This window comes from Crotalus tigris, unplaced genomic scaffold (assembly GCF_016545835.1).
Source record: "Crotalus tigris isolate CLP2741 ecotype Arizona unplaced genomic scaffold, ASM1654583v1 scf7180000017841.2860490, whole genome shotgun sequence".
Lineage (NCBI taxonomy): Eukaryota > Metazoa > Chordata > Lepidosauria > Squamata > Viperidae > Crotalus > Crotalus tigris.
In genome coordinates this window covers 445357-469701 of record NW_024096667.1, presented here as the reverse complement: position 1 = coordinate 469701, position 24345 = coordinate 445357, and the positions used below count along the sequence as shown (strand labels likewise).

The 24345-nt window shown below is 37.3% G+C and overlaps 1 protein-coding gene across 11 annotated transcripts in view; it reads left to right on the top strand.

The window, feature by feature from the left end:
• Nucleotides 1–24345, top strand: part of LRRC4C (leucine rich repeat containing 4C) — an 817554-nt gene that overhangs the window by 700997 nt on the left and 92212 nt on the right. For 10 of the 11 annotated variants that reach the window (XM_039343308.1, XM_039343314.1, XM_039343307.1 and 7 more), the window contains one exon: nt 12565–12737. The gene's annotated coding sequence lies outside the window, so the exon portion shown is untranslated. Of the gene's footprint in view, nt 1–5037; nt 5060–12564; nt 12738–24345 lie in introns of those variants that run through there. The other variant, XM_039343317.1, reaches the window with a different exon arrangement.

Here is a 24345-nt window from a genome sequence, read left to right as displayed (position 1 = left end):
CCACCACAAAATTGTACATTGGCTCCCGGCCGGCCTGGGCCAGGGCCAAGGCAGCGGGGGCCATTCCCTTACTGTTTCCAGGATGGCTTTGTGGGCCACATGAAACCATGTCGTGGGCCACATCTGGCCCCAGGGCCTTGTGTTTGACATGTCTGCATTACACCAATAATTTTAAATGGGGTTACAGTCCTCAGCTAGAGTTGGTGTGCAGACTGGTTTTTTCTGGACTTACAACTCATTCTTTAGAAGCAGGTGGAAGTCATTACCAGGGAAGTCTTTCCATAGATCCATTTTGGGCACTATGCCCATTCCTGTTACTGTGTGGATTACTACAGCACACTCTGTAGCAAGGGTACTCAATATTGGCAATTTTAAGATTTGTGGATTTCAATTCCCAGAATTCCTCAGTCAGCAAAGCTGGCTGAGGAATTCTGAGAATTGAAGTCCACAAGTCTTAAAGTTGCCAACGTTGAGGACCCCTGCTCTATAGTACATGCATTCAGAAACTTCAACTGGTCAAGACTAAGACAACAAATACATTGTTGGGTGCACCAAGGTTTTTCTAAGCTACATTGTCTTCTATAGTGGTACTGAAAAATTCGTGAGTCTATTTGAATTTTCAATTTTTCTACATAAATATGATCTAAAACATTATCTGTTTTCTACACAAGTCCTAAACTAGGTAAAGAGAATCTAATTAAGCACATCATTCAAAAACATTTTTTATTGTTGTCCTTTGAATATAGTGTCTACAATCTATAAGTAAGCTAAGGTTATGCAAATATTTTGTGTTAGGGAATGTTGATAAAGGAAGAGGGTGAAAAAAATAAACATTCAAAAAAATAATTCTTGAGAGGCAAAAGTTTACCATTCTTAGTAGGGAATAATTAATGTTGGGGATAATTTGATGCACCTCTTGGAGAATAATTGACAGATGTTATTAAATTGTAGGCTGTGATTATGAGATTTTCCCCAATGATTCTGTAGCAACTAAACATGGTTATATGACATGAATGTTAGTGTAGGCAATTTATATATAATTTGTATAATGCTCTGTGGATCGAAGTTCTAAATTTAGATCTACCCTATTTGGGCTGCAAAATTCTAGAGAATTAACTAGGCAGCAAGCAAAACATGCCCAAGAGACTAACTTTTTGCTTCCAATAAACATGAATATACATAGCTCAGGATTGACATGTGGAGTCCTTAATGCTCTTTGAGCATGATTATTTGCTTGCATACATTTCATTACTTACTGAAGGTGTTACCTAGTTAGGTAGTGAAATATCTGCAAGCAATCAGCCAATCTCAGAGACCACCAAAAATATTTTGTTGCCATCTAGTGGTCAGTGTTTCTCTGATGGATTTTGCCTCAGAGAGGCAATAAAATTATTCCCACCTATTTTCTATTCTGGTTTTTTTTTTAAATAAAAATGTAGTTATTCTTTCACATGATATATTTGATGCTTTATTTGACCGCTTCTCACAGAATATCTGCTAGGACGCCTATATGAATAGAGTGATTCAGCATAGGCATAGATCAGGAGTGTCAAACTCAATTTCATTGAGGGCCACATCAGCATTGCGGTTGCCCTCGGGGGGGACTGTGGGTGTGGCCTACTGGTGGGCGTGGATGGAGTGGGTGTGGCCTACTGGGTGGGCATGGCCAGCTCTACATCGTTCGCATCAAGGGTTCCTGTGGGGGCCTGGGCAGGAGTGGGACAAAAATGAGGGTCTCTGGCAGAAGGGGGTGGGACTGAGGCAAGCACCAAGGCATGGTCCATTTCTTCATTCCTCACAAAGGGTGACACCTCCCAAGCATGCACCCAGGGAGCGGGGCTGACACAGCAGGGGCTGGTTCCTCGCTGTTTCTAGACAGCCTTGTGGAGCTAAGACTGAATGCGTTTCAGCATAGATGGCTACCACAAAATTGTATATTGGCTCCCAGCCGGCCAGGGCCAAGGCAGTGGGGACCGTTCCCTCACTGTTTCCAGGATGGCTTCGCAGGCCACATGAAACCACTTTGTGGGCCGCATCCGGCCTCAGGCCTTGTGTTTGACATGTCTGACATAGATGCTACATTCCTGCTTTAGAAAATTCAAATTCTATCTCTTTTGTATTAGTCACCCAATTGTGTATCTAGTAAAAATTATGACTACTACTACTACTACAGAGCTAACCTATTTAAACCATAAAAATTCAAACAACCACTCAAGGGTGTGTGTGTTTAGCAATCTTGATAGTATAGCCCTATCTACAAGTATATTCTAAAAATCTGAGATATTTCCGTTAGATATTGAATGCAATTTTTAAATTGCTGTTGGAAAAATAATTTTGTTTCTTGGTTATTATGGTTCAAAATTATTTTACAGAGTAAATAGATATATCTATAATTGGTATACATAATGAATTATTGGTAATGGTAATAATAGAAGAAGTTTCCGTCAAAGAAAAGCCAAGACTTTACAGTTACTGAATGGAATCTTGAATATTGATAGCTTGAACTGTAAAATTAGTGCAATTTATTCCTAGATGTCCTCTGATGGTGAGATGTTTGAAAGCATACGTTTCTTTTTTTAGCCTCTTCCCTTGTGAAACCCAGAGAGCTAGATTATGTAGCATCATTTCAATTCTCATGCATCTGTAACAGTAGAAATGTTTAATAGATAATTGTGACTTTACTCTTGGCAATTCCAAGTCTTCCAGTTTTTTTATGGAATATAATTTAAAGAAAGAAGAAGTAGGAGTGTTTGTAACACTCGCTTGCTGGCTATTTATTGTGCCCTAAGCGAACCAATGTAGTATAGTAATTAAAAGTGCTGTATTTGATTCATGTCCTCAATCAATATTCATTCAGTTAAATTTAGAGATAATCCAACTCTCAGCAAGTCTGGGAAGCTTACATTTATTGGCAATAGAAATAATAAAATGAATGAAAAAGAGAAGACATGGACATCTACAGTAGAACAATCTAATCCATCCAGAGAAAATGAACGGGCTTGGTAGTTATCTTAAGCCCAGCCTGAGACCAAAGCTAGGTTTTCAAAGATTTGCAGAACAGCTAAAGAGTGAATGTTTTATGGATCTGCAAGAGGATACTATTCCAGAGGGCAAGCACTGTGACAGAATGTATGTCTTCTTGGCTCTGATAAATGACACTATTTCATAGAAGGGATCTAAAGGGCAATAATTCTGCCAAATCTTATTGGGATGGCAAAACTGTTGGAGGTAGGTGGCCTTAAAATAAAAAGACTCCCTGTGCATAGCCAGCACCTTGATTTGCACCTGGCAGGGAATTGGTGCAGCTCATAAAGCAACACATGGGTATAATATGGTGCATCCTTCATCCTCCACATCATTGCATTCTGGACCAGCTGTAGGGTCTCAATGGACTTCAAGAGCAGCTCCAGGTAAAATGCACTCTTGTTATGACCATGAACTTCCTTTTGGAAACTTGGTCCCTGTCATTCCCTTTCAGTTTAATGCAGCCCACAGTATTGTTAATGTAGGGAGAAAATAATGGGAAACTCTCCTTCCTCCAAAGTAAGATATCTTGATTACTTAAAAGTCAGCTAAAATGCAACAAATAAATAATGATGTCAAGTGCAAGGCATTTTTAAATGCATTTTTTCTTTCTCTTAGTTTTCATTGGTTATAAGACAACTCCAATAAGTCTATGAGAAAAGAGGAGAGATAAAAAAGTAACTATGAAAATAGATATCGTAGCTAGGATCAAGAAAGATGATAAAGTGAGAGATGATAAAGAAGGAACTGTTAAATATATGTTAGGATAAAAACAATCAGACAAAAAAGCAGCCTTTCTGACTTAGTGCTTTCCAAATCTGCTGGATCTTAAATTCCAACAGACTTTGATTCTATTCATAAAATTGCTGATGGAACAGAGATGATTTCTGGGTTTCACAAAAGCTGCATTGATAAGTAGCCACATAAGAAAGCAGACATAATTTATACAGCTGTGGGTAGGGAACATTTACAGAACCAGTGTGCATTCTATTGCATAGGCCTGAATTTAGCCAGGGATCAGCATTCAATGGATTTTATACTGATTTTTACATCCTATAGACTGTAGCACTCAGCATCACAATTAATCCCTATCTCTAAATTATGTGATTATAAATGAACTTCCTTCTGTAAAGGGGGCAGGAGGGGGGTTAAAGCAGCATGTTCCTTCTGAAATTTAAAAGTATGAGGGACTACAGCTGGTATATTAGATTTTCAATGATATATAATCCAGTCTGATATAATTTTGTTTCATTTATTTGCAGACATTGATTGTACTTTGCTTTATCCATAAAGAGGTTTATAATGAATATAAAAGTAATAGCCAATTATATCCAGTAAAATAACAAAGTAGCTGAAACACAGTAGGGCTATTTTATAAAAGCATTTTTTTCCCTAAATAGGAGAAAGGCTTGGCAGAAGGAAAGAGAGAAAGAGAAACAGAAAAGTCAGCTTTTGAAAAGGAGTCAATAATGGTGACTATGAAAAGGAGTCAATAATGGTGACTATGAGCATGCTCTCTTAGACAAGGTATTTCAGATTAACAGGGAAATTTCCAGTGTTTCTGGGTTCAGAGTCCCTAATCCACCAAAGAGTATATATTGTCAGATTTAGAGCGAAAGGTAAGAATAAAGAAAGACAATCTTTGAGATATTCTTGCTACAAATCATTTAGAGCTTCAGTGAGACTTATTCTAAAGTAAGCCATGTACACTTTACTGCCTTGCTTACATATAGATTCTATCATATATAGATTCCATTATACGAAGGCTTAAGATTGATTCATGTTTGTGAAAAATCCACTGATAAATGTAGAAGCACACATTAATGAAAAAAGGAAATATGTTACTATTCTTAAAACATCAGTCATACTATTAACTTATTCATCCAGATTCATTACGTTTGTTCGACATAATTGTCCATTTACAGGCAATACTCCAGATTTGGCAAGAATTTATTTAAAGCAGGAGTCCTCAACCCCTGAGTATATGGACCAGTACTGGTTCATGGCTGTTAGGAACCAGGCTGCACAGCTGGAGGTGAGTGATGGGTGAGCGAGTGAAGCTTCATCTTTATTTGCTACTGCTCCCCAGTGGAAGCATCATTGCCTCAGATCTTCAGGCATTAGATTCTCACAGGAACATTAACCCTATTGTAAATTGTGCATGCAAGGGATCTGGAATGCACACTTCTCCTCCCCTTTCCTCCCAGATCCATGGAAAAACTGTCTTCCACTAGTCCCTGGTGCCAAAAATGTTGGGGAACACTGATTTAAAACATACTATATGTTTTGGTTTAGTATTTTAAAGCCACTCTTGGTCCAGTGGAAGCAATTGGTTTAACTACAGAATGAGCACTGGCAGCTTGACTTGTCTATTCTGAAATGTTTCTGCAAGTTGGTCTCTTACTCTGAGATTACTTAAATGAGAAAGTTATGTAGGGTCCAGATAGCATATTCATCTACTTATGTCCTGGGTCTTTGAGGAGGATGAGAAGAGATATAATTTTGTGGTGATTGAAACTCCTAGGAGTCACATTTAAAGTTTAGCTGCAGTGGCTTTGGAGTCACAACATGGGAATTATGTTGTAGATTATTTTGTCAGCCTTCATTTCTGTAAGAATAGTAGTACATGAGAAGGACAGTTTGGATTATACAAAATCCCTATTTGTTCCAACATTCCATTCCCATGAAGGCTGACTAGATGCATGCAAGCACAGTGTAAGTACAAAAGCAGGCTTGTGTTTGGATTTTCCTTCAAGTTTTATTGAAATGCCTTCTCTCTACTCAGTTTTTTTTTTATTTTCAGATTCATAAGTTAATTTATGTTCTCATTGCAGAGTAGCCTTTTAAGTCACAGAGATGCATGTCATTGTGGCTTGCCAGAGGGTTGTCATCTGGCAGAGATTTTATTGTAACATTGCTAAAATACATATGAAGACGGCATACAATTTGGCTTATTTGCAGCAGGGCACCTGAGCAAGGACTACAGGCTAAAATGGAGTGGTTATTTACAGAATTTACTGGATGCAAGACATAGAATGTGATATGAAGTATAGCAAGGTTCCAGATTCAGTCAGCTTTGAGCCATTGTATCCCAGCCACATTGGCATAACTTTAACATTTATAAATTATAACTTAATAAAAGTGTCAAGATCCTTTACAGAAGTATAACTAATATAGTAACTAAAAGCTATTACTTTCTGATCTGAAAGCTTGAACAAAACAACAACAAAAATAGAGCAAATAATTGCTGTCACATTCTGTGGGAGGAACTCATTTCAGAATTTAGGAGCAGTGACTGGAAATGCCTGACTTTCAAGTCATCATCAAATCAGATTGAGCAACTAAAGGCAGATCTATCATGTTGACTGTAAAGGAGGTCGTGTCTGCACCCTGTGAGTATGTGTGTGTAAGCAGTACTCTGAAGTTTAAAAAACATAATCCATGGAAAGGTCAGTGGTTGAGGAAGGCCAACATAAAAACATGAGTTTCTGTATGACATACTGTATATGATGTGCCAAACTTGGAGATGAGTGTAATTCTGAGGAGAGGTTTTCCAATAGAACACATGTTGTTGCAGAAAAGACTGTGCATGAAGTGGCAACCTGTAAGAACTTACCTACAGTAGAGAGCAATTACTCCCCTTACAACGTATGTTCTTGAAAATATTCTTCAAACTACTTTGATCCCAAGTTTTTAGGACTTCATGCATCAATATTAACACTTTGAACCTGGCTTGATAGCAGGCTAGAAGCTATTATTATGTTAAATTGATTTGGGTTGTCTTGAACTGTTCTGTACATTCATTAATTGGTGCCAAAGGACTGCAGTGTTTAGAAAAACTATACATGAACTGAGAGTTTTTGTTTATCTGTGTTCTTAAAAGCAGCTTGGTTTGCCACTCCAATAGATCCAGCTTCTGATTTTGTTAGTCTCTACTCCTAATTACACCAAATTCCATCTCTGCAGTTTTGTTTAAGGCAGTGGTTCTCAACCTTTCTAATGCCGCGACCCCATAATACAGTTCCCCATGTTGTGGTGACCCCCAACCACTTATACATCACTGGGTGCCAGGGGCGTGGCCAAAGAAAAGGGGGGAAAATGATGGACAGCCTTGTTTGGCGACCCCCGTGAAATGGTCGTTCGACCCCAAATGGGGTCCCGACCCACAGGTTGAGAACCACTGGTTTAAGGGGACATGTTAAATAAGATTTTTTTTTTAAAAAGGGTAATCATTCCAAATATCAATTTCTCAATATAAGTATCTTGGGAAATGATTGTTATTTTTTTTTGTCTAACTCTTCTATTTCCCTAGCTTTTTGTGTCACCATTGCTGCTCATTGCAAATGCGTACTTTGCAATGCTCATTTAATAACAGCTTTCTTGAATTATGTTTATTATGGACATAGCAATCCATGTGCTCCATAGGAAAAACAGTAGTATGGGAAATATATAGTAAAGTGGAAGAACAGCGTGTACTAGAAGAATCAAAGAAGCAGTAAAAAGTTGTATTTTCACAGCTGACTCACACAGCTTCCTTACTGGTTTCTAGAGGAATGTTAAAGAAGTTAGTCCAGCATAAAAAGGGAGGAGAAACAAGCAAATCCATGTAGCCTTAAGTCATGAAACATTTAGCAGGATTTCTTCATATGTGCAAATATTTACTTCTTTTCCTTAAGGGAGGAAATTATGCATGTCATAAAGAAATTCAAAATCAAGGAAGTTGCATTATACCATCTTAATAAAGTATTTCTAAATGTTTTCTGTTGGTTCGGTGTCATCAGATTGTGACACATGTTCTCTGCCTTTGCACAATAAAGTTTATTAAGATTTTTTTAATATGAAAATCAAACATACCGTAGAATTCTTGGAGTTCCCTCCTCTTTGATTTGATCCAGTTCCAGACTACCTGTACAAAGACAAATTCCGTTATGTGTTATTTCATTTTTGAAAATGTGATGCTAGCTTCTCTGTGAATGAATTGGTTGAACAGGGAAAAGAGTGCCCCTACAGTTGTTTCTCTTTGTTTCCTCTGTGTAGAACTCCGTGGTATGTGAAGAAGGGTGTATTTTATGCCTCATGAATGTTTGCTGTTCTCATTCTGATAATCAATGAGATGTAAAATTGCAGCAATTCCATGCTGCCTAAAGCCTCTGCTGATAAACCTCATTTGGTTTGTCAGAAGGCATAAACCACTCATTAGACCACGTCATTAGCTAAACTTGCCTTTAATGTGAAGGAAATGTGAATGAGGCCTTTTTCTTCCCCAAGACAAAGTTTTACTGTTATAACTTTAAAGAAAGTGCATTGAGAAGCTGCCTTCCACGTTCAAAATACAGTGTAAGATGGTGCATATGGTTCTGCTGAACTGGTGCGAACTGGCTGAATCCCACCACTGGGTGAAGTCTATAGGAAGAATGTGAACACATTCCTGGGATGCTGGCTACAGCTAATAGTATGACAAAATCTGACTTGCAATTACCTGAAAAAATTCTTTTTTAAAAAGCTGTGTAAAAGACATCTATTTCTCCTCCTTGCTTTCGGATGCTTTAGAATTTCTTTCAGCAATGTATTGTTGCTGTTGTCAACTGTTCTTTTATTGCTCTGCAGCCTCAGTAATAACTCTCATTTTCTGATCAGAGAAAAAAAAGATTCATAGAGGAATTTCCTTAAAATTCAGTTCATGTCTGAGCAGGAAGAAGGCTGCGAAGTATAGGACAGGTGATTGCTCAGTGAAATACAAAATCTATTAGTACCCTTCTTAATGACTGAGCCATTGCACCACTTGTAACAAAGGGACGTGTAAGAATCTTTTCTGTTGAGAGAGGGGATGGCTATTTTTTTACTCCTTTTTGTTAAAGAATTGAAAAAAAGGCAAAAACAAATTGGAAAAGCAGGAAGAGTATGTTGCAGTTTAACTGCCTCTCCCCCCCCCTATTTTTTTTAAAAAAACATTGTATTCGACACAATCACAATCTTGTCTTCCAAAGATTAGAACACATCCTATAACTCTTATTCCTTGCCTGTTAATATGCTCCTGAGTTGGATTCACACATTTCATTATATTTTCTTCAGATATTCCCACTGATGTTTCTAGGAGGTGGTGCAATGGCTCAATGATTAAGATGCTGGGCTGGTCAGCTGGAAACTGACAAACCCAGGTTCAAGGCCCAAGCATCACACGACAGGGTGAATTCCTTTCATCGTCCTACCTCTTGCCAGCCTAACAGTTCAAAAGCATGCAAATTCAAGTAGATAAATATGTACCACTTCCAAGGGGAAGGTAACAGCAATATGCAACGTCACGCTGGCCACATGACCACAGAAACAACTTTGGACAGCACTACCTCAATGGCCCTTGAAACGGAAATGAGCACCACCCCCTAAAGTCAGCAACGACTAGCAGAGTAAAGTCCATAGAGACTCCTTTATCTTTACTTTCTTTTATTTCCATCTATGTTTCTAGAAGGATGGATATGGCAAGAAATCGAAGTGATCTGGGACTGTTCGAGTCCCCTCAAGGGCTAAGCTGCAATGGACCCTAGGTTATAAACCTAACACAGGACAATATTCACCGAATCTCTGAGGAGAACCTAATGTTCCGCTTAAAAAGCTGAGAAGTGACTAATCACACACAGTCAATAACTAGTTTCCATAAGTTATAAGTGTTCATCAAATTATTCATGAATTCATGAATCATTACGAGTGAGGAAAAATGTTTGGATATTAACAGATTATTTCGTGGAAATATATCAACTAGGGCAAATAGCTGAATCCCCTGCATAAATACTTGGATAATTTCATTCAGACTATTGATGCAGAATGATATATAAAGATGTTCAGGCATATGGAGAAACGCTTTTGATCTCCAATACCTGGGAATTGACTGTGGTTTTGATGGATAATTTTTCATAATTAGTTTTACTTCTTACAGCCTTTGTCTTCTTGTCTGTTGCTTCACTGTTACAGAGTATATTGAGGGTTATTTGGTAGCAGTTTATAACAAAAAAAGATCTAACCTTTGCTTTCTTGATCCTCCCTGAAGCACTTCTTTCTTGCTTTGCACAAAGCAAGCTAATGTATAGTGCTACTGAAATACTGAAGTTTTTACTGCTGCTATTTATTTTAATAAGAACAATGTGTTTCATCTTTTTTGTTTTTCTTGTCCCTAACCTACTTGAATGGACTAGCTGCATTTTGATGATGAATTACCTGCAGTCTGTGACTCTAAACACATTTACCAGGAAATAAATCCCACATAGATTGTATAAACTGCTCCTTAGGACAAACCATTCATTCATTTTCTGAGGTGAAGAAAAATTGATTCAGTTTTTGAATTGGAATTTTTTGGAACACTCTACATTTTTTTCTTGGAAGGGAGCAAATATTTTTAAATGTATAGTTTTACTGGGACTAGCCTAGTATTGTTGTAGCAGTTTGAGATAGTAGTTAAGGCACTATATTAAAAAGCAGCAGTCCAGGTGTTAAAGTTCTGCCTTAGCTAGGAAAGCCAGCTTGCTGACTCACTCAGTCAATGGCCAGTCACTCTCTCTAGCCCAGGGGTTGGCAACCTTGGCTCTTTTATGACTTCAACTCCCAGAATTCCTGAGCCAAGGTATCCTACCCCTGCTCTAGCCCAACTCACCTCACATGTTTGTTTTCATGAGGAAAAGAGGAGGAAGGTGTGTTGGATATGTTGGCCACCTTAGGTTATTCATAAAAATAGTAAAGGCAGGATTCAAATAAATAAATACTACAAACCTTTTCTGGACCTGATCACTAGCAGCGTACACATTAGCCAGTGGTGGGATTCAAATATGTGAACAACCAGTTCTCTGTGTGGATGCCACTTCCAGAAGTCTGTTCTGGGCCTGGGCAACAAAAAAATAGCTACCAGTTCTGCCGAATTGGTGCGAACTGGCTGAATCCCACCACTGTGCAGAATCCAGCTTGCTTAGGGCTTGGATAAATAGAAGAGCTCCACTCTCCCATATACCACTCCTCTAGGCTTGCTTGGAAAGTCCAAAAGCATCTAAGAAGAAAGCTGGGGCAAATCACTTCTGATAAGATGCCAAGAAAATATCCAGACACCTCCAAACAGTCACCAGAAGTTGAGCTGAATTGAAAGGGACTTTAATTTTTAGTTTTACTGGAAAAATGTTGCTATATAGACATTAAATAAGTTCATATTTGCATTATGGAGCTCTCTGTTAACTACACTGACTCCCAAAGTGACTTGTGAATTGCAAAAGCAATTCATGGCCTATAAAACACTTCATGGCATAGGGACTGGTTATTTGTGGGTCCATCTATTTCAAATTGTTTTGCCCACCCAGTACAGAGAATGGTGTACGTATCATGCCCACTCTCCAGTGATTTTGGAAGTCCCTCAAGACTGGCTCTGTTCTCATTTGGGAACAGGGTTAGTGTGTTTGTGAAGCCCGTGTTGTATATGTGGAGATTATTATTTTTTAATTATTATGTTTATTCTTTTTAAGGTAGGTGGTTCTGTTTTTAACAATTTTAATTGTATAGTCCAATACTATAAGGTGAACAGAGCATTTTAGAATGGGTGATCATAAAATTTTATAAATATTATTATAATTATAATAGTAATAGGTACCTGTAGAGTACATTACCAAAACAACTGGAGCACCACTTGAACAACATTAGCATTAGCAAATTCACTATCTGCCAATTGTAAAAGGCAGCTTTGTTTGCAATAGCATACATCCTGCAACAATCCCTAACACCATCAGACATCAACATCTGCCTATCACAGGTCCTTAGAAAGGACTCAATGATAAAAATGCTGATTCAGTCTGAACATCTGGGTGGCTGTGCAATAAAGCGTAATAATGAATAATGAAAATGGTCCTTGATACTAGTGGAGTAGACAGAACACCTCATATTCACATTATTTGACATGAAATACCTAAATATCCTTACGATAAGATAAATGATTAAATAATAGTTTTTACTTTTCATTCATGGATTAACTGAATTCATTTCTTGGACAAAAAAAGGATTTTTTTTTTAAAAAAAAAGAAAACTAATTCTTTGATTTAAAGACTTCATTTTTTTTTAATAAGTGTGTCAGTGATTTTTTAAGTAGAACCCATGCTGTAAAGGGAATGTTCAGATTTTAAATGTGATTTCAATGTGATTTCTAATACAAGAATGGACAATAAGCATGGATGATAAGCCATATGTATGTGTATACAACTGCTTTTCATTGGGTGTGATTTTTGGAATCTTTGTGGTTGTGATTTTCTTAGAGAAGAAAAGAGATACCTAATAGAATATGATTAATGTCCACCTATTAAACTGTGCATCTTAAATTTACCGAAGATTAATATAATGCTAATTTTGTTTTATACAAGCCACTTTTGCTTTTATGACATGCAGTATTCTGTTAATCACTTCCTCCTTCCTTGATCAAATTCAAACATAATTCAGTCTTTATGAATTCTTATACAATGTGCAGTAAATATTATTTTGTAAACAATATTGAACTCAATATTCTCTTCCTGTTTTAAACAGATTAAGACTATGAAGAAAGACTGGCACTTTGACACAAGTGGGTTGGCTTCAGTCTTGCTAGTCTCCCAAAAGAAGTCCTTTGTGTGTGTGACTCAAGCCAGTAGAATTACTTCTAGAGTACCTGCTTTACGGGCCAGGAATTAAGAAGGGTAGAAGATGGACTAAGTATTCTGGTAGGTTGTTTGCTTACTCTAGCAATTTCTATGAAATCTCTTGTTTAATTGCCGTACATAATATAATGTCCCAAATTTATCATACCTGTTGTATAGACATATATAAATCATTTACTCATATTACGAAAAAGAGAGAGACCTCTAGGGATAAAATCTGCCCACCCTAATTTAGTGGCACTTTGGCATTAAGGAAAAAATGTTCTAAAAGCGCTCTGTCTCTCTCTCCCCCCCTCTCTCCCCCCCCTCTCTCTCTCTCTCTCTCACACACACACACACACACACACACGTAATAAAGCAAACAAGCCCTAAGTTCAATGTAGCTACATTGTTTATTTGGAAGAAAACCCTACTGAGCCCTGTTTTGACTAGAATATGACATATTTTGAAATTCAACAAGCATTTGAAGCAAGAATTATATGTTGTTTCATATGAAGCCAATCCTTAGTGATCTGACTGTTCAGCAACTGAAATATAAGGCTGAAGGAGTAACAATACAGGGATCATCAAAGCTTAGAATTGACATCATGTGGATTTGACACAAATCTTTGAGATAGTCTCTGAAATGATGTTGTTAAGAAATGAGAAACAAAACCTCTACAATTGATGCTACCTTCTCTTCTTGAATCATCCACTCTGGTGGCACTGATTTCAGCATCTGCATCTTTATGTATTTCAGTGTGATCTCTGGTTTTTGAATTCTTCCTGGAAAGCAGACAAGAAAACCATGTCAACAGCAAACTCTGTCTGTGTGTGTGTTTGTGTATACATGCACATTAGATGGCTTTTATCTGAAGCAAATGCTAGCATGGAATGCACATTAAATGGGAACAAAATCTGTAGAGAGTACACACAAATTTGGTTGATGATCTCTTAGAGAATCTAGCATTTTATGTTGTAACATTTATATGCTCCTTTATCTCATCCTCAGATTAGTGTCATTAATAATAGGTCCAACTTTATTTATTGTTTGTTTACATTTCATATTTCTTAACTGCCCATCTCCCTCAGAGGGTGGTGTACCATAGTACATGTTTTTATGCAAAAAGATTTTAAGGTTGATTCCCAGCATCTCCATGAGAAATTGAGGGGAAAAATTACATGATGAAAATTACTGATAATAGTAATTTACTGGTAATGCTGGGCTAGATGAACTAAAGGTCTTCATCTAAACCTTATCTTGTGTTCAGATGTCCTTGTTCCTTGGCTCCTCCTTCATTGGAAAAAGCCTATTAGGAGTGGAAAAAGTGAGCATTTCTGTTTGTTTGCATCATCAATATATTTGTGCAAGAACGAACATTCTTGAGGGTACACAAGAACAAAATCGAATTAAAGGTGGAGGAAGGAGACGTTCAAGGAAGGAATAACATTAAAGGAGGATATGGCTGAAGGATCTGACCTCCTTTATATTGTTTTGAGGACCCTTAATAGGTTGAGAGTTGTTGTGCCTAAATGTAAAACCAATATGGTCAAGTGGAGACTCTTAGCACATAGCAACATGCTATGTGAATGTGCAGAGGATGGAGCCCAGCCCATATGCTGATAGCTCAGCTACTCTCAGAAACATGTACTGATAATTACTTATTTTTGGCCAACGACAAAGCCAAGAATGTGGCTTCATTCTGGCAGTTTAAAGTTTGATTTAGATATGAAAGAAGAAAAATCAGTGTATTTACATCAATAATGTGTCCGCACTATCAACCCTTTTGAGGAAAAACAGGCTTCTGTATCTACTTTGTCATATATTTGGGAGGAAGCTAATTTTATTACCACTTATTTGGTTTTGGTCAATTAATAACTTCAAAATAATTCACCCCTAAGGATTATACTTATAGACAAAGATAATCTCCTTTTCCTGAGCTTCCCTTTAATTTTCTGGAAAGCCAGCTAAATGTGCATTATCAGCAGTCTGATTTATGAATAAGAATATTCCCCAAGCAATGCAAAAGGATAAATTAACTCAGATTCCAAATTAGTACATTTATTAAAGGATCCAGCAAAGAGGCACTACAAATGTTTTGCAGCTTTTTAAATTAAAAAAAAAAAACATTGATTCTGCAAACTAAAACTGAACTAATATTTATTATGAGCTATAACTTTTAAGGATCTTTGCAAAGTAAGAACATGAGTTTTACTGCTTTTTAGTATAACAATAGTGAAATTATCTTGGGATATGGATTCATGTATAACCCTGGATATATGTTTCTTTAGAAAAATTATTTAGCAAATGGCTAAAGAAGTCTAGTTTATTCATGTATGTGGATTACATAGGTATTGAGCCGATCCATTTTGAACAACTGCATTTATCAATGATAATGATCTTATAAGAGCAAAGAAAAAGAGACTCAAGATTTTAAATTGATATCCTTCATAATATTCATAAAACATCTAGAACCCCTATGCCAGCCTCCATACCTGGCTGTTGCCATGCCTAAGAATCAGTAACAATTTGATGGAATCAATCAATCAATGGATCAATCAATCATATGGCCATCTTCCTCTAAGCCTCCACAATCTTTGCTCAGAGTAGGCAACCTGTGACTTTCTATATATTGCTGAATTATAACTAAGAAGCATGGCCAAAAGCAAGAATTACTGGAAACTGTCATTCAGTGATATATGGTATACCATATTCCTATTACTCTATGTTGCTTCTACGAATAATTAGCCAAATCTGCCTCCCACCCCTAGAGTTGAAAATGTAGGATCAGTAAATACCCATAGAGGAAAAACATAGATTTGCCTTGGGTCAAGATTAGTAGCTTGACTGAGGTGCTGCTGATTTTGTAGTCACTTACGGTCTATACAAAGTCACCTCAGTGGACTTTGGGTCCCTATTCAACAGTATTGATTTATGGAGGAAGAGTCCACAAATGTTTAACTGTTTCTTTTTGATTTAAAACATGGATTTTTTTTAAAAAGTACTGAACAACATAGTTTTTTTTTTCCTTTCAAGCTACAGCATGCTTGATTATTATCAAAAATTCAAAGATTTCTTGAGAAAAGGCAGATATGAGATGTGTTCTTGCGATCAAAGTTTAATTTCAGAACTTTTTACTAGATCTGAAACCCAGCAAGGGCCAACATAAAATAAAGATGTCTCTCTTGCTTTTTCCTTATAATTATAATTCTCATCACTTCTTGATTGGATATCACAGCATAATGTATGTCCTAAGTCTTTCCTATTCCTGGAGATTGTGCAGCATATTTTTACTTCATAAAAAATAAAAGAAAGTTCCCTCATAATCTGCACTTTAGAATTTACTTCGTTGCTCAGATTCAGAGAACTAAATTCATGAAGAAGCACAGATCCTTCATATCCATTCTTTTTAACAGATATATAAGTTCTCAGTATTGTATTATCCTGTGGATATTTCTGTCTATTCAATGGGCGAACCTAATAAAAATGTAAAGTTTCAGTAGAGAATTGCCCCATGGATATCTCATTTTGGCAATAGGTGAACATTCCAAATATTAATCAATGGGTGGAGATGTGATCATGTATGTTAATAAATGTATTTGAGTTACATTCCATTGTTATTTATTTAGCATATGGTGATATTACATTATTCAGGAGACTACAGTGTTAATACATAGTAGTTGTTTCATTACTAATGACTGCTAGTCTATTCAGTTTGCTCTGACATGGTATCCAGAGTGTACCACAGGGGGCGAACTAGCTCTACACTTAGAAAGGTTTATGGGCATTCAGCAGTGTCCTCTGGGGCTTCTCCAAAGTCATCTTGCATTCAGGTGTCATCTTTGGGCAGATTCAGCCCCTGTTGAATTCATACTGCCATTTAAAGTGCCATTTTCCCCACCAAGTATCTATTTATCTACTTGCATATAACATTCCTTCAAACTGCTAGGTTGGCAGAAGCTGAGGCAAGTGATGGGAGCTCAGTCTGTCACATAATGCTAGAACGTAAACCACTGGAGTACAGACCCTTTCTAAGCCACCATGCCCCTTCTGTCAAACTCTATGATATAAAGCTATAGTTTTTTTATCACAATTAGTGTTTTTCTCCTTATTTTTTTGTGGTGCATTTATTATTGTTGAGCTTGTCAAACAATATCGGTCTATAAATGCCATAATGAGATTAGGTCCCATTTTAACAAGAAAAGAATGTGACAGTCTGTATAGGGTAGTGGTTCTCAACCTGTGGGTCGGGACCCCATTTGGGGTCGAACGACCATTTCACGGGGGTCGCCAAACAAGGCTGTCTGCATTTTTTTCCCCTTTTCTTTGGCCACGCCCCTGGCACCCGGTGATGTATAAGTGGTTGGGGGTCACCACAACATGGGGAACTGTATTATGGGGTCGCGGCATTAGAAAGGTTGAGAACCACTGGTATAGAGTCTCTTGCTTGACAGGGGGTTGGACAGGTCCCTTCCAATTCTGATGTTCTGTATTCTATATTGAATCCCTGGCCCTGCATATTGAAATAGTGATTCAGTTACTTAACCAAGCTAACTTCCTGTCAGCCCTTTGAGGTGGGCCATGTCAATAGCACATGCAGCAGAGATTCCAAAAATGCTACTTTATCATTATAGACCATATTAACAGAATCATAGAAGCAAGTCCAAAATCTTTCTTCCCCTTTTTAAGAACAACAGGATTAAGGGGGTAGGGGAGGCTGTTCTGAGATATTTTTTTTTTCCTCACATGTTCAAATTTCCCAGGGCTGAGCAACAGTTTCTTCTCTCCCACCGCCTTCACAAGACAGACCTAAATTTCTTTTACCGTCCCATCTAACAACAGGAGTTCTGAGCAATTGCAGATTATATCTCTTAAGCCCCAGAATGATATGAACTGATTTGCATTTTCTTAGTGTTATATCAGGATCCATAAGCCAAAGCTAACTGAAAGAATTTGTACCAAACCATAACTGTTGTAGTAAGGACGAAAACATGAGAGATATCAGAGTTAATTTATGTATGAAACTTTGGATAGTTTGTCAGTGGAAGAATGTCATGAATTGTCTTCAACAGCTTGAAAGAAAGAGCGGGAGAAATGCCCCCCCCATACTTGTACGGATAAGATATTTATGTATGATATGTCTGTGCAATATATTCTCTGTAAAATTTATATAACACCTTTGTTTTCACTATTTCCTGTCTGTTCCTAATTTGCAAGTGAATGTTTTCTAAATCTCTATAAAAAAAAAAGTATGGTCCTCCCAAATGGGCTGAGTTCTTCAGATTTTTTCCATTTTTTTTACAGTGTTATGGTAAATGTATACAACAGTTTCTCTTGCTGTGGCAGTAGAATTTCTTCAGCTTCTATACCAGGGTTAGGCAACCTTGGCTCTTTTATGACTCGTGGACTTCAACTCCCAGAATTCCTAAGCCAGCATGGGAGTTGAAGTCCACGAGTCATAAAAGAGCCAAGGTTGCCTACCCCTGATCTATACATTTCTGAACTCACTATTAGTGAAAGTTTGGAGAAGTAAAATAGTAACTTCATTGATTTCCATTTCCATTTTGCTGTTAAATATTACTTACATAACTACTTCAATTCTCACTTGCCTTGTTTGCATGGGAAAATCAATTTTAGATTCTTCCATCACCATACATGCAAATAACTGAGTGATGTTCAGTTCAGCTTCTGTATTATAGAATCCTAGGGATGAAAATATTTTATATAGGTCATCAGCGTAGGAATCTAAATTAAATTAAAAGATGAAAGATGGCTGTATAGTCTCTGCTTGAACATACCCTGTATAAAAGGGAGCCCACTGCTTCCCTGGTAATTGATTCCAATGTTTCTCATTTAATCAGAATCTCGTTCCTGTAATTTACATCCATTAATCCATGTCCTCCACTCTGAGATCATTATGACCTTCTTTGTGGCATTTTTTATTTATTTGATGAATGCTATCATATCATCCCATGGTCTTTTCTTCTCAAGGCCAAGTATGCCAAAATCCTTCCATTTGTCTTCCTAGAATTTAATTTGTAATCCTCTACTTATCTCCTCTTTTTTTATTTGAACCTATTCCAGTTTCTTTAAAATCTTGCTAAAGTGGTCAGATACTCACTCAAGTGTGACCAAAGAATGGTGAACTGGAACAATCAGTTCCTATTATTTAGAAACCAATCTCCAAAAGTAGAAATTATTTCCAGAGAATCATGTCCTGTTCTTTCACCATAGTATCTCTTTCAGTTTCTATATATGGCAGCAGTGTAATATTACTATGTCCACCTTTCCCAGTGGCTTATAATGATCTACTGTGACTTCCGCTTTCTTCCATTGTTTTTGTTGCTTTTAATATTGAAACAAAAGTGAAAGATCAAAGTCTCTAATTGAAGCTGAATTCTTGGTAACTTCAAGGACACAGACATGTAGCTTTCTGAGCAATAATTTGAAAGTGATTTGCTACTGCATCCCTTTGAGATATTTTTTTTCACATTCCCAGTTTAGCCTACAGCTTTCCTAATGCCTAGGGATCTCCCATCCAACCTAACCCTGCTAGTATTTATGCCCTGACATTTAGTATCTTGATTTCAAGAAAATGCATTTTCTCCACGAGACAGCAAACCCCCTTAAGAAAAGCATCTGAATTAATATTCTGAATCGTCTTCTGCATGCAGGCGTAACTTAGTATACGTTCAGAATCGTTATGTCACATTGGACAGAAAATGCGTGCCTTTTAAATGCAAACTGGGTTGAGCAAGAGCCTTTACGTTTATATGCAAGGGAAAAGCTCTCCAAATCAATTACATTTCAAAATTTATTTTCTAATTAGCTGTTTCATTGTGACTAACACTTATCACTGGCCTTCATAAGTAAAGCAGTTCCACCCAACCTTACAGAAGGTAGGATTTCTCCACATTTCTCAATGTGAACCCATGTTTTATAGTCTCATGGGGTGGGCCTGAGGAGAGGACAAGATTGCATTTTTTGGTCCTGCCTTCACAATGCCTTTCCTTCACCCCTATCTAATGAGGCAAGGCAATTGCTGTACTCTATTAATAGCCATGCTTCACACTGCTATAAAAGCTTGGTATCTCCCTCCTTAAAGGTTGCAGGGAAAAATCCTGGGGGAGAAAAGAAGGATGGAAACAGAGGAGCCAGCATTGTGCAGGTCTTGAATGCTTTCCCTATACTTCCTTCTGTGTTTTTGCCAGATGGTATCATCCTAGCCTTCCCCACATCTTGTTTCAGTCTGGATTTATCTGTGGCACAAGAATCTCTTCCCCATTCCCTCACAGGACAGTCCCTTTTGATGAAAAGGCAGAATGAAAATAAAGCTCTAGGCTTTTCTCCTTTACACCTTGCGCACTATGCAGGATCTGCTGGTGAGTCAGTGATGCGGCATAATATCTCACCCTCTCCCTCATTCCCTCTCCCCAATGCTTATTACTCGGGAACTGCATGACGACTTGGAAGCAATAACAAAACACAAGATATTCCAAGATAATGAAAAGTCCTCAGCTGAAATAAAACGCTCCAAAAAGGGCAAGTCTATTTCCAGATAGGGCAGTGGCAAACCATAAATGGGACAGAAAATCAGAATATTATCCTAATAGAGCATGGGCGCCAAAAAGTAATGGGGGTGTCAATCTTTTCAGATCCCCAGCAAATAGAAAGTAGCTGGTATTGCTATTGGCAATACACTGTTTGATTTTTAAAAAGAAAAAGAAAAAAAAGAGGGGCAGTAAAATACATAGGGTCCAATGTTAAAAGGTGAAGAACAAACACTTCTTCTTGCAAAAAAGCAACAACAGAAAAGCCAAAACTGTTACAGGCTTTCCAAAAGGAGAGAAGCTGTGGTAGGGATGAAATTCCTCTAGAATAAATATAGACTAAGAAAGCTCTGTGGAGGTTGCTAAGCAGCAGTGGCCAAAGAAGCAGAAAGCAGGCAAAGCTTTGAAACAAAATTGGTGACATCTGGGTTAACTGAAGTCAGTCCTTACTCTCTTGTCTTCTCCTGCAAGCAGGAGATACAGGACAGAGGGTGTTTTCCAAGTTTGATATATCACCCTGGTCCCTCGCATATGCTCACCCATTCTTTCCTTAGGGAATTGAAGATTATAAATGGGATAGTGTGTGTGTGTGTGTGTTAGTTAGGTTGAACTTACATATTCATACATGATTTGCCTAATAGTACATCTTACTCAAGGTGGCTTCAGATTATATTCCTCAGATTTGCTGCTGCTGCTGCTGCTTCTGTTGATATTGTCAGATGTATTTCCATAGAGAAAATTCCTATCTTATATTCTCCACATCCATTACTTATAAAGTAACCATCACTCCAGACCTTAGGAATTGAGGCCATGAAATGCAGTCCAAAAGATAAGAATAATTATCTTTGCATAAATCTATCTGGTGAGCCAGTTGTAATGTTCCTAGATCGAGAGGCCCTTCAAACAATCAGTCATGCTCTAGTCACTCCCCAAATGCTACACATGGGGCTGTCCTTGAATGTTACTCAAAATGCAGAATGCAGAGGCACAGGCAGTGATGAGCATGCTATGGTATATCGATAGTATGCTCACACTATTGCTGCAGTGTGAGATACGCTGGTTACCAACTTGCTTTTGGGTACAATTCAAGATGCTGGTTCTTACCTATAAAGTACTTTAGAGCCTATGTCCTGGTTATTTGAGGACACCACTTATCTCCAATACCAGTAGTTTTTGCTCATCCAGTAAGATTGGATAGAGTGAGCACATTCCAACTACCTTTGATTATACAATACCACTTATTGGGACCTAAATGCTTGTCTGTGGTCGGTCCCACCCTCTGGAACATCAGTTCCCCATAGTTTCTGTATTGCTCTTACCCTGATGAAATTCCAAAGGTCTTTGTCTTTCCAGACCTGCTGATGGATGGCTATGAAGCACCCATCAGATTTTTTGGTAATATTCTTGTTTTTTATTTTTGTTTGTTTTGCTTTTTTCTGAATGTGCTTCCTCCTCATCTTCCTCCTTCTCCTCCAAAATTGTATGAGTTGGGCAGCTTCTAAATTTAAATACTAGAAATATAGACCTTAATGGATTTCCTTGAGTTAATAAAATGTAAGCATTATAGCATCAGACGTATACAGTATGGCTTCTCTTGAGAATTATTTCAATGTGTTATGGCCCCTTGGCCCCTTTTCTACTTTTTGCAGGTCTCATTTGTATTGATTAAAGATCTACATTTTTATAAACAAATGTATACCATGTAAGGCAGGGGTGTCAAACTCGCCGCATCACGTGACATGTTGTGACATATCATGACTTTTTTCCCCTTGGTGGAGCTGGGATGGGCACAATTTCTGTGAGACACATCAGGCCCATGGGCCGGCAGTTTGACACCCCTGATATAAGGTATTTAGTAACATAAAATAAGCTAACTGATGATTTGGCTTCTTTATATATGAAATTTAGGCATTTAAATTTGTCCTAAAATGGGATAATATAAGAGGCTAGAGGGATAATAGAAATAAAAGCTTTTTGCTGAGGAGACAAAATTGATATAACATTTAAGAAAAAAAAAATCCTTAGCAGACTATACAGAGACCCATCAAAGATATACATTATTTCAGAAACTGGGAACTTTCAATTCAATTTCTCTTTAATTTCCATGGGGCTAAGAAATATAAGAAGGGAGCCAAATCTAATCGTCGCCACCCTGTGCCAAATGAGCCACATTGGAAGAAAAAGACAAACTTCATATAAATACCGATGGGGTGCAAATTGGTTGCATTATCCAGGAAAAAGAGAGAGCACACTAAAAATCTGACTGAAAGAATCAGATTAGTGTGTGGCATCATTGGACAATATAAATATGGCATTAATAAAAATTAAGAAAATGTATAAAATAAAACAGTGCCATGATGTTTGTTTGTTTGTTTTAAACAAAAACAAAAAGTTACCCAAAAAGTTCTGATAACTCAGTTTTGAAAAAAAAAATCATGTAGAACTGAACAAAAGAGAGAAAAGAGGAATGAACATTTTGGTGAGAGAAAAGTTCCCAGAGGATGGACTCCAGCACGAAAGCTCAGAAGACTAAACATCTTGTCCCACTGACTGATCCCAGATTGGATCCTGCAGAAATGAATATTAACATGTAGGTGATTGTGGTGAAGTTTTTTTAAGAATTGACTGTACAAATTAAAGTTATTTTGATGACAACCTATGGAATTTCTTTCTGATAGAGGTGATATATATTCTTGGCTTGTTTAATTGGTTAACTAAACGGATTGTTTGTTTGTTTCTCTGTTATTGAGCTATAACAGGAATAGGCTGTGTGTGATTTTCTAAAAATACTATTGAAGTCCAGACCCAATTAATCATCCCAATAAATGTGTGGAATGGTAGAAATCAAACCTCTGCACTTCCTTATCTCTGAAAGTTAGGGGGTTTGTTAGATTAATTTCCATATTTATTCTCTACAGCTAATGTGATTTTAGCAAGTGAGTTACTGTCTTTCCATCTGGAGCTGTCATTATCACCTCTTAATGAATAGTCCACTCTGCTGGTTGTGGTTAAAATTAAAAGATTGATAATTACGATAATGTGGCATTTCTCCAAGATAGTTCATGAGGCAAAAGTAACAGGAGAATATTGGGCACAGAAATGTATTTATGGAGTACAGTAAAATGTAGGTTTTTTTTGTTTTGTTCCACCTGATGTTAAGGTGGTATCCTGAATTTTAATGCACATTTTCTATATTGTTTGTTTTATTGAAAAACCAGTCATATTTTCAGGTTATGTTTGTAAGTGTATATGGAGTCTGAGAATCTGATTGAAAACCAATCTCCACATTATTGTTTTAAAAATACTGTGCTAAAAGGAGTCGGAGGTCAATGCCTTTTTCTTTCTTCCCTTGTACCTCATATTTTCTTTCTCCCTTTCTTTTTTTCCCATTATTTTCTTATTTTTATTTTTCTTTGTATTTTATAAATTGATAAAACAATAAAAGTTATATATAGACAGGTAGCACTCCTTGTCCTTATCATCATTAAAATTTCTTTCAATAGTTCATATTTTGGATTAGTATTGAAACAGGTAGCAAAAAATGTTATTATCCCTTGTCCTAAAATCCTATCTTTAGTATAAATGATTTAGCTGGAACAGAGAATGGGGCAATATTTTCATATAAATGGTCTTACATTTAGCTCTTCCATTGCCTGTCTTTTTGGAGATGATTTTTGAAAACTTTAGACTGAAGAAGAGCAACAAAGATGATCAGGGGACTGTAGGCTAAAACATATAAGGAATGGTTGCTGGAATTGGGTATGTCTAGTTTAATGAAGAGAAGGATGAGGGGGGACATGATAGCAATGTTCCAATATCTCAGAGGCTGCCACAAAGAAGAGGGAGTCAAGTTATTCTCCAAAGCACCTGAAGGCAGGACAAGAAGCAATGGATTTAAACTTATCAAGGAGAGAAGCAACCTAGAACTAAGCAGAAATTTCCTGACAGTTAGAAAAATTAATCAGTGGAGCAACCTGCCTCCAGAAGTTGTGAATGCTCCAACACTGGAAATTTTTAAGAAGAGATTGGACACTATTCATCTGAAATGGGATAGGGTTTCTTGCCTGAGCAGAGGGTTGGACTAGAAGACTCCAAGGTCCCTTCCAACTCTGTTATTCTATTCTATTCTATTCTATTCCAT